The 10,003-nt window shown below is 40.5% G+C and overlaps 1 long non-coding RNA gene across 1 annotated transcript; it reads right to left on the minus strand.

The window, feature by feature from the left end:
• Nucleotides 1-7,599: 7,599 nt before the first annotated feature.
• On the minus strand, nt 7,600-7,992 carry LOC147890410 (uncharacterized). The gene is made up of 3 exons (XR_015542712.1): nt 7,969-7,992; nt 7,761-7,892; nt 7,600-7,671 (listed from the first exon to the last, which is right to left on the minus strand). It is a non-coding gene; the product is annotated as an uncharacterized LOC147890410 (long non-coding RNA).
• Between the last annotated feature and the right edge of the window lie 2,011 nt (nt 7,993-10,003).

Genomic DNA, 10,003 nt, shown 5'->3' on the forward strand with positions numbered 1-10,003 from the left:
GTCAAGGAAGAGTGATAGTGAGCTTTTCAACCTCACTCCTGCTGCTTCTTTTTCCCCTTCTTATTGGGTGGATATTTACCATGGCTCCCCCTTCTTTACCTTCTTTTTGGGTGGAGATCCACAACTTGGTTCATCTGGTTTATCTCCTTGTTTGGTGGAGGTCCAGAAGCAATCTCTCCATGGATTGCTCAAATAGCTTCCACTCTTCTCCCTAATAATTTCACAAGACAAGAACAACTAATCTATCCATGTGCTAGGCAATGGATAGTCACACAATTTACATCTTCACAAATACCACAAAGCAATAATAGTGCACAGGATGCAAACACTCAGGCCACTAGGCAATGATCTATGATGTGGCCTCCACTACATAACGTGCACTTCTTACCCTATTACATTTGTAGAGAATAACTTTCAGATTTTTGTATGCTATTGTGAGGATCATCATCTGTAGGGTGCAAATATTGTCCTTCAGCTGCTCCACACTATGCTCACTTTGGGCAATGGCCACATGAGAATGCTATAGCTGTGTTTTGACATGTTTTATTCATTCGCGAAGCTCTAAGTAGGATCTCAGCTAAGCTTTAGGATTGCCTTTAATGTCTTTAGGCTTGGCCTTAATTTAAGGGCTTCAAATAATATTTTGGGGATCTAGTTTTTAGTTGGCTGGTTACAGCCATAATGGTGATGGGCTCAACCATCACAATGGTTGATGTGGGCCATAGTGCCTACATTACAATTTTAGCCATCATGGTGGTCATGTATAGCACCATGTGTTCCACATAATGAGCCAACATTGTAGTTACAGTAGGGTTAACATGGCCATCGCAGTGGTCTAATAAGCATGGTGGTTGGCATGGTCTACCAAGAATCCTATCCATGGCTTCAAAGATGCATGAGCCATGCCACATGCAGGGAACAACATGGTGGTCACAGAATGTAGTGGCATGCCACCGCACAATACATGTGGAGGCACCAACATGGTGGTTATAGAATTACCTACAAACCCCCCTCCATGGTATGGGCTGAAGTATCCTAGACATGGCTCAAGATACCTAAATATCTAATGTCATGGTTGCACATGTTTGTCATGTAGAAATATAGCAATCTATGTCTGTACAGAGTACACCGAATCAAGCTACAAAAGGTAGTTAGTCTAAAGCTTGCCAAAAAGCCTCAAACTTAGGTTAAGGTAGCACCTTCATAAAAAGATCTGCCAAGTTGTCTTCAGTGGGAACATAAGACAACTGAATATTACGCTCTCTGACATAGTGATAGTGAACCTCAATATGCTTTGTGCGAGCATGGAAAATAGGATTCCATGCAACAACCAAAGCACTCTAACTATTAGTGACGATGATGGTAGGAGCAGTCTGACATGCATAAAGATCTACAAGTAGCTTCTAAAGCCAAACACACTCCACTGTAGTTATAAAAGCTGCTCTGTACTTAGCTTCACAGAGCTAGAAGTAGCAACTGTACTCTGCTTCTTGCTGAACCAAGAAACACATGAAGTACCAAGCATAAAACAGTTGCCACTATGTGATACACCAGTTTCCTAAGAACCATCCCAATCATTATCAATGAATCCATGCATGACAAGTGAAGTATTAGCCCCATAAAGAAGGCCTAAATGCTGTGTGCCCTTGAGATATCTAAAAGCATGCTTCACGGCATGCCAATGGTGCATAGATGGGTTGTGCATATATATGCTCAACTGTGAGATAGCATACTGTAGATCAAGTCTCGTATGGCATAAGTACATCAAACAACCAACTACCTATTGCTGCTGGCTATTGATAGAGAGTGACATCACATGTACCGCTGCCATCCTCAGAAACCAAGCTCTAATGGTGTGGATACTGGCTTGCAATCCTCAAATTGAAACTGCTACAAAAGCTGTCCAATGTACTTCAAGTTGGATTGTGACATCAAGATGCCCCCCTCAATGCTAGCAAATTGGATGCCTAGATAGTAGTGCAAAAGACCAAGATCAGACATAGCAAATGTCTTCTGCAAATCAAGCTTAAAATCTGCAATTTGCTGAGCATGTGTCCTAGTCACAAGCATGTCATCCACATAAAGGACTAAAATTAGCAAATTTGTCCCACACTTGTTGCGAATGTAAAGGGTAGCCTTTATAGGGCTGTTCTTAAAGCCAAGTGAGCAAATGAGTATGAATCTTGGAATACTAAGCCCAAGGTGCCTACATCAATCCATCGAGGGCTTTTTTCAAGTGGCATACCTTGCTTTTAGAACCTTCAACCTCAAAGCCAGGAGGTTGGGAAACATAGACCTCTTCTTGCAAATGCCCATGAAGGAAAGCTGTCTTGATATCAAGCTGATGTACTTGCCAATGAAGGTGAAGAGCAAAGGCAATAACAACGTGAATAGTAGTGATCCTGGAAGTGGGAGCAAAAGTCTCCTCAAAGTCAATGCCATGCTGCTGAACATAGCCCTTAGCAACAAGATGGGCTTTGTAATGGTCCACTGAACCATCAACTTTTCGTTTGATTTTGTAAACCCACTTAGTTCCGATGGCATTCTTGCCAGGAGGCAAATCACACAACTCCCGAGTGTTATTCTGATGGATAGAATTCAATTCAGCTTGCATAGCCGTCAACCAACAATAATTTTGAAAGGCATCTTGATGACATAAGGGCTCTTCATTGCATGCTATAGCAACCAAAGCATAAGCAACAAAACTAGCATGCTCTTTTCAGCCAGCGGCTCTAGTATGGGCTAGCAGAGGAGTATCTTGTTTGCCTGTCTTTTAATGTGTCAAGGAGCCAAGGGGGGACCTTTTTGGGCTCGTGGATTTTATCTCTTTCCTTGTCAAGAGCCCTGTGCAAATGATCCTGATCAATGAGAGGCATATCAGGCTGAATATCTGGCTGCACATGTGGCTGCAAATGACCAACAAATGGAGAAGGTACAACCTCAGATGGAACATCATCCTGAGCATCGAATGGAAACAAAGGCATCAAGTTGTCAAAAATATATGGGGCATCAACAACGGGCTATTTTTGATAGTCCCCAACAAAGGCATAGAGGTAGATTCATCAAACACAACATCCCAACTGACAAAACACTTGCTCATGCGAGGTTGGTAGAGCTTATAGCCCTTGCTCTTTGAGCTATACCCAATAAAAATGCACTTGATATCTTTATCATCCAACTTAGTGCATGTCTGTGAAGGCACATGAGCATAAGCTAACCATCCAAAAGTCCTCATGTGAGAAATGCGAGGCTTACGACCTGTCCAAGCCTCGTAAGGTGTGATAGTCTACAATGCCTTTGTGGGACATCTGTTCAAGATGTAATTAGGACAATGACTGCATCCAACCACAAATTCTTAGGCGAATGTTTGCCTCTCAACATGCACCTGGCCATCTCAACAGGTTCTTGTGTGGCTATCACATTTTTAGAAATAGGTTCTTGTGGCAATACTGCTGTGGTTGTTGGCAAGGTATTTCCTTGTAACAAAAAGAACTTGGGGGTAGAAAGGAGTTGCCTGTGGTTTTTCCTTAGTAATATTTTGCCCTAAGGCACTAGCAGTAGGTCCTTGTGTAGCTCCCTCCTTCTTAGAGGTAGGTTATTATGGTGCTACTACTGTTGCTTGTGAATGACACCGAAGGCTGCTTTGTATTAGTATAGGAAACTTACAAGGGAGTGGAACTATCATAGATTGGAACTTAGGCATCCAAACGTAGTTGTTTCCATCATAAAATCCTTGAGCCTAATAGCATCCTGGGATGGCTCTTTTGTTTTTTACATGTCATTTATTTCCTTGTTTAAGTTTTCTTCTGCTTAGCAGCTTGTATTCCCATAGGTATAGGAAGTAAGGGGGGGAAAAACGCTATGCATCAACTCTGACCTTTCATAGGATGAAGAGTTATTGGAAGTGTAATGTTTGGAATCCAGTTGGGTCCTTTCTCTTTGGGGGTGGGAGCCAGCAGTGTGGCCATCAAAGCTACCATTGATCCATTCATCTTCCCTTTTTGTGTTGTGAGGGAATTATCATGCAAGAATATGGTGCCATTGTGGTGTTGGCAGAGGTGGATGGGGAAGATTTTGCTATGCTTAAGGGACTTGGGGCCTTTTTTGTGGATATAGACTAGCACCGTACTGGTCTTACACATAACAGGAAGCACCGGGCCCATTGTCCCTATACCAATTGAATGAATGAGGTGCAACCATTGTTTTCTAATGTCATGGTGCATTCCCACCAATTGATTTTCTAGTTAACTAGAAAGCACCAAGTTCATCCATATTACCTACAGGCATAACATAATTATTTAAAGGGAAATTCCACACAACCTATTGCGGGCAAGATTTGCCCGACTGTTCGTTGCTAGTACCATGTCAAGAGTGAGGTAATCAATAGAGCGAGCGAGAAAAAGCGAGCGGGCCCAATGAAGTGAGCGAGTTTTTTTACAATTCCTCCGATGAGAACAAATTTGAAACCAAACTTACTATAGCAAGATGTTGTCATAATAAGCATACCAATAATCAGACTTACAATCCACCCTATCTTTCACTTGAAGAACATAAACTAATTACCAAACTCATAACATAGATGACTATTGAAATACCACTTCACCTGCAAAATGCACTAGACCAAAACTTTCCAAATGTGTCCATGGTTCACCACAACAATTATCAGTCTATGAACAAAATGGTGTTTTAAACCATATTCTAATCCCCCTGACATTCATCATCAAGAAAGTAGTTGCGCGCATGTGGTTTATCTAATTGGCACTCATCATATCTCTTGTCGGCTGTCATGAATCTTGCCATTTTTTCTACATAGCATGGTAACAAACTACAACAAAACATACATTTCAAAGGAAAGTAAGTCAAAGTGGAACAATGAAAATAATTTCCAATAAGAAGAACTTGCCATCCTTATGTGTTATACAAAAGACAATTCGCTACCAACAAAAAGTAGAAAAAATCAATTGCTAGATCAAGGCCTTACAAACACTATCCAAAGCATCAAAATTTGTACTTTCTTGATTCAAAGGCCCCCGTAAATCTTCACTATCTACCATATTATAAAGATGCTAAATAACACTTTCAAAGTCCTCAATTTTAGCATTCAAAATATATAACAAAAAAACTCAGGGCCAGTAGCATACTACTCATCAAAGGGGTTTGTGACAGGTTCCACTCTCTCTTCTTCCCCCTCTCCATCATGCTCTGACCTGATCCGTTTTCTAGAATGATCTGCCACAAGTGGCTCAACAATGCTAGCCACAATACCGTTGTCTGAATCAAATGAAAAATAAGGCCTGCCAATGGCCTGATAAGCACGCATAAGAGGGGCTGTACCACAACCCATCTCTAGAACCAGCCCTCCAGGAACACAGAGAAGAGACATAATGCAACCTACAAAAAAACTACTCCTCTCTAGTCCACCTCATGCTAGCTGAGAAGACATCGGCATGATTGTCCTTGAAGATTGAGGTATGTGATGAGTCTAGACATCTTCACATGGATCAATCAAAAGCTGTTGGAAAAGTGGAAAGCTCTCCTCCCAAAAAACTGTTGGATTCTTCTTTGCTGTACGTATTAGAGTTAATACTGAAGATTGCATCTGGAAACCACATGGAGAAAAACATGTATAGTATATTGACTTCAACTAGCAAGCATTATAGCATGAAAGATGGCAAACATAGCATGCATAGGACTTATCCTTCCAAACATATCATGCATAGAACTAACGAGGAGACATTTGTCAAAGACACTTTTATCATGGAATGCAAACATAGAATGCATGGAATGGTAGCTTACCTTAACACTTTTATCATGTTCTCTACAAAATCCATATGGAAACTTGTCATGAATAATCACAACATATGCAAACCATTCCATCCAACCAATACATTGTCCTGCAAGCAATTAATTTTATTTAAAACTAGTAGAATGGAAACACAAAATGTGAAATGTCAATTGTGGTGTTGTGCCTTACCTGCCAAAGGACATATGCATGCCAACCAACCACTATCAGACAAAGAAGCTGATGCAACTACAAGCCCATGCCGCACATGGTCCTCGAGCAAGACATTCCAAGTAGGAGTGGATCCTCTCTCATCAAGTGGATAGCCAGATGGAAAATCGAGCAATATAAAATCTGAAGCCCACTTCACCTTCTTACCCATCCTCTTGTAGTCCTGATCTTGACTAGCCACTGGTATAAAAAACTCATGCAAAATAGCATACTTATCATTTCTTTTAGAGTCAGCAAAGTCTTTGCCCATTGCAATGTAATCTCCAACTGTACAAGCAAACAAAGGTGTGATGCCACGAGCCAAGGAAATGTTAGGTGACTCTGATCGATGGAACACGTATTGCTTCACAAGTCCCAAGATTGATTCTCCACCTATATGCAAAAGCAAATCAATTACAAGTAAAACTAGTGTTAAAGAAACAACTTCATATGCAGAACAACAACACCCTTACCTGCACTCTCTATGTGATCCATTTCATGCTGCATAGGACTAGATGGTCCCTCATCTAGAAAGAGAACAATCATAAACTTATTAATGCAATGTCAAAACGAATTGAAGACAACATCAACAAACAATCATATTGTATCTTCCTTACCTTTTTTTGTAGGATGTTCTTGTTTCTCTTTCTCTTTCTTATCTCTCCTTGAGCTTCCCTCCACTTTGTCCTTACTTGCTTCATTGGCTTTTTGTGAAGCATAAGTATTGTACAAGTCTCTTTCTCGCACCAGTACTTGTCCTTTAGGGAAATCTATCCACCAGGGACAATGTGCTAATTCCCATTGAGAGAGATGGTGCATGCCTGGTGGATACATGCATGCAGCATGACCAATCTCCACCCAACTCTTACACAAATTTGGAATGTCAGAGATCCTTTTCTCTATTGCCAAGTGGGAGAGATATCTATCAACCAAGAAACAAAAAAAAATTGGATGTCCCAAACCATCAAAAGGTCAAGAAATCAAGTGGAACAACCATCAATGATTGTGTAATTACATGAATCAACATCACAAACATAGACAAATGAAAAATGAACCTTCAAATGAATTGAGAACATACCTATAAACCACCCTATGGGCAGCCATGTCCAACTCAGATAGTCCATCTCCTTTTTTTCCACCCTTGCTCTCCATCTTTGTTTCCTTTGATCTTAGCACCACAAACATATGTTTTCTCCCCTCCAGTTTTATATCCTCCATGTATTGCTGCAATGTGTAATCCTTAGGGGTATCCAAAGGCATGCCCATTGTTGTGATCACCCTCAAATCTTCAAGCACTTTCAATGACTGTCTCTCCACCTTCTCCAAAAATATCTCTCTACTAATCCACCTAAAAAGTAAAAGTTGATGCAATTTTATAATAAAAAAATAAGATCATGCCATTGGCAAGAAACAAACAAACACCATGAAAGATGATTTGTATTGGTAGAAGAAACACACCTCTGTACTCAAGGTCGCCCACAGGCATGAAGTACATGTCTCGCATAGGTTTAGTGGCTTCTAACAAAGAAAGGAAAATAGTTGATGTATGAGGAACTCCTTGCAATAAGGTGCAAATCGTAGTAGCTCCCCAACTATCAATTTCAATGTCACGCAAGAGTCTGTACCATCAAAGCGCAAGGCAAACAACTTTTCCAACCAAGCCTCTCCAAGACCAGGATCTATACAATTCAACACCTATCCAAAGATGACATGTCAATCACTTAACTTCAAAATAAATGCAACAAAGTATAGAAAATTCAATTCACACCTTTCCCATCCTATCAGCAATTCTCTTTTGAATTATGGTACGCTGCTTTCCTTCTGCCTCTCCCCTTTGATCTAAAGGTAGCTTTGTAGATATTTTGTCCATTGCTTTTTTAAGCTTTGTATTGTACTCAACCTACATACATAAGTTCCAATTAGAGAAAGCAAAGGAGTGATAAAGATCTAAGCATAACACAAATGCAACATTCTACCTGGAAGACAAGCCTTGCCAGATAACCTCTTGTCAATGGAAACCATGGCTTCTTCCCTTTACTCTCTTGAGCCCTCCAATTCTCTATTGATTTGATCTCACTCAAAGACAATGTTCTCATAAACACCATAGAGTCACACTCACAAATGTTGTGTGCATTTATGAGTATGTCCCTTAGACTGGGTTTGATAATGGCATGTTCATTCATGCTAGAAAACAAACAGCAAAGTACACAACCCAATCAATAAATGCAAAGTAGCATAAAACACAAATGTGGAGAAGATTCAAAGAGTCCATGTACTTACGAATTCATTCGTTGTAGCCCTGCCAAGAGAGCAATCTCACTAATTTTCCTTGGGTCAATTATTTTGCATACCACTCGTACATGTCTTTTCTTGTTTGTAGGAAAGATTTCCTTGATAACACTCATCCATGCAGTGGTCCTATGATTGCCCTTCCAAACGAATAACATCTTTTGCGACATAAAATGAAAGTCAGTGTTAGACATCACATCTTTCTCAAACTCCCCATCCACCTCTCTCCAGGTGGGAGACCAACTCTTCCTCATATCATCTGTCACAACTATCTCCTCTCCATCACTCTTGCAGACAGATACAATGGAAGACCCTTTCTCTGGGAGATAGCCCTCCACTTGAAATGTACTTTTGAGTGAAGATACATCATCACGAAGTCCTCTCACTCTTGCATAAGGTATCAACCTCCACAAGGGAATGCGAGGACACTGATCTGAATCAAGCATCCTACATTTGCCAATCACATCACCTCCTCCTTCCACCTGAACTTCACTATCATCCAACTCATCCTCCTCTACTCTTGGACCTTCATCTCTTTGAGTTGATGATACTTCAACCTCTAGACCCACCACACTTTCTTGCTCTTCTATTCCACCTACTGATGATTCAACATTGTGATCTACTTTTGTTCCTCTTGTCACCTTTGTAGAATGTGCCGCTTGAACTTTTCTGCCTTTTTTTCTTGTCATCTTGAAACAAGGCATTTTTCCAATCATAGTTCTCAAAACCTTTTCAATAAAAACCAAAACTAGAAACAAATACATGTATCTACCAATGCAATTGATTTCCAGTTTAGGGAACATTCACCCACTTGTGTCCTAAAAGAAAAAGGTTCATCTCCAATGCACATAGTATATCAACTTGCAGTGGTATCTATACACTTGGATATATGGAATTGTAGTGGTAAATATGCACTTCTATGCCTACTTCTTACCCTCATGAAAAGACACCTTGAGATGCAAAAAAGGACAGCGCATTAATGCGCTATCCTTTTTGGCATCTCAAGCTGTCTTTTCATGAAGGTTTTTCTACTCAATCCTCCATGTATCAATAGTTTCTTTCATACTCACAAAAGGTTGCTTCGACCATTTCATCTTTTGTCTACAAGTATGCTTTGGTGTAGAGGTCTAATGGTCTTTTGAATGCTATGCAAGGAGGGGACTATTGGACTGCCCGAGGGACCAAAATAGGCAGCGTGTTAATGCGATGCCTCTTTTACTACCCCTAATAGTCCAAGTTCCCCTCCCTTGCATCTGATTCGCACAACAACTCACTCTTCAATCGAGTTGTTGTGCGAATCAGAAACTCACAAGAAAGAAAAACGATCTTTTTAAAATCACACACACATACCTGTGCTTTGAGGATGGATTATATTCACCCATTTAGATCTAAGGGCTCTAATTCATTCCATGGTCCTACCATTTAGATCTAAGGACTCTGATTCATTCCATGGTCCTAACCGATTAGCCTCGTTAATATAGAAACAATGTATTAAGTTCCTCCATAGAAACAAAGAAATGCTAATGCGAAGCTTCACAAGATGTATGTGGCTCCAAAAACACCAGCGACCAAGCCCTGAGAATCGAGATGGGCAAGATCCACGATGCAAGTCATGCGACTATCTGCCACCTTGAGAAAGTTGATTTTTGGACCGAATGAGAGAGAGCAAAGGCAAAAGATTTGTTAATCAATGGGAGCAGCAGCGGTGGCGCCATCAAAATC

This window comes from Dipteris shenzhenensis, chromosome 19 (genome assembly GCF_047967505.1).
Source record: "Dipteris shenzhenensis isolate YYH24624 ecotype China chromosome 19, Dip_SZ_1.0, whole genome shotgun sequence".
NCBI classification, from domain to species: Eukaryota; Viridiplantae; Streptophyta; class Polypodiopsida; order Gleicheniales; family Dipteridaceae; genus Dipteris; species Dipteris shenzhenensis.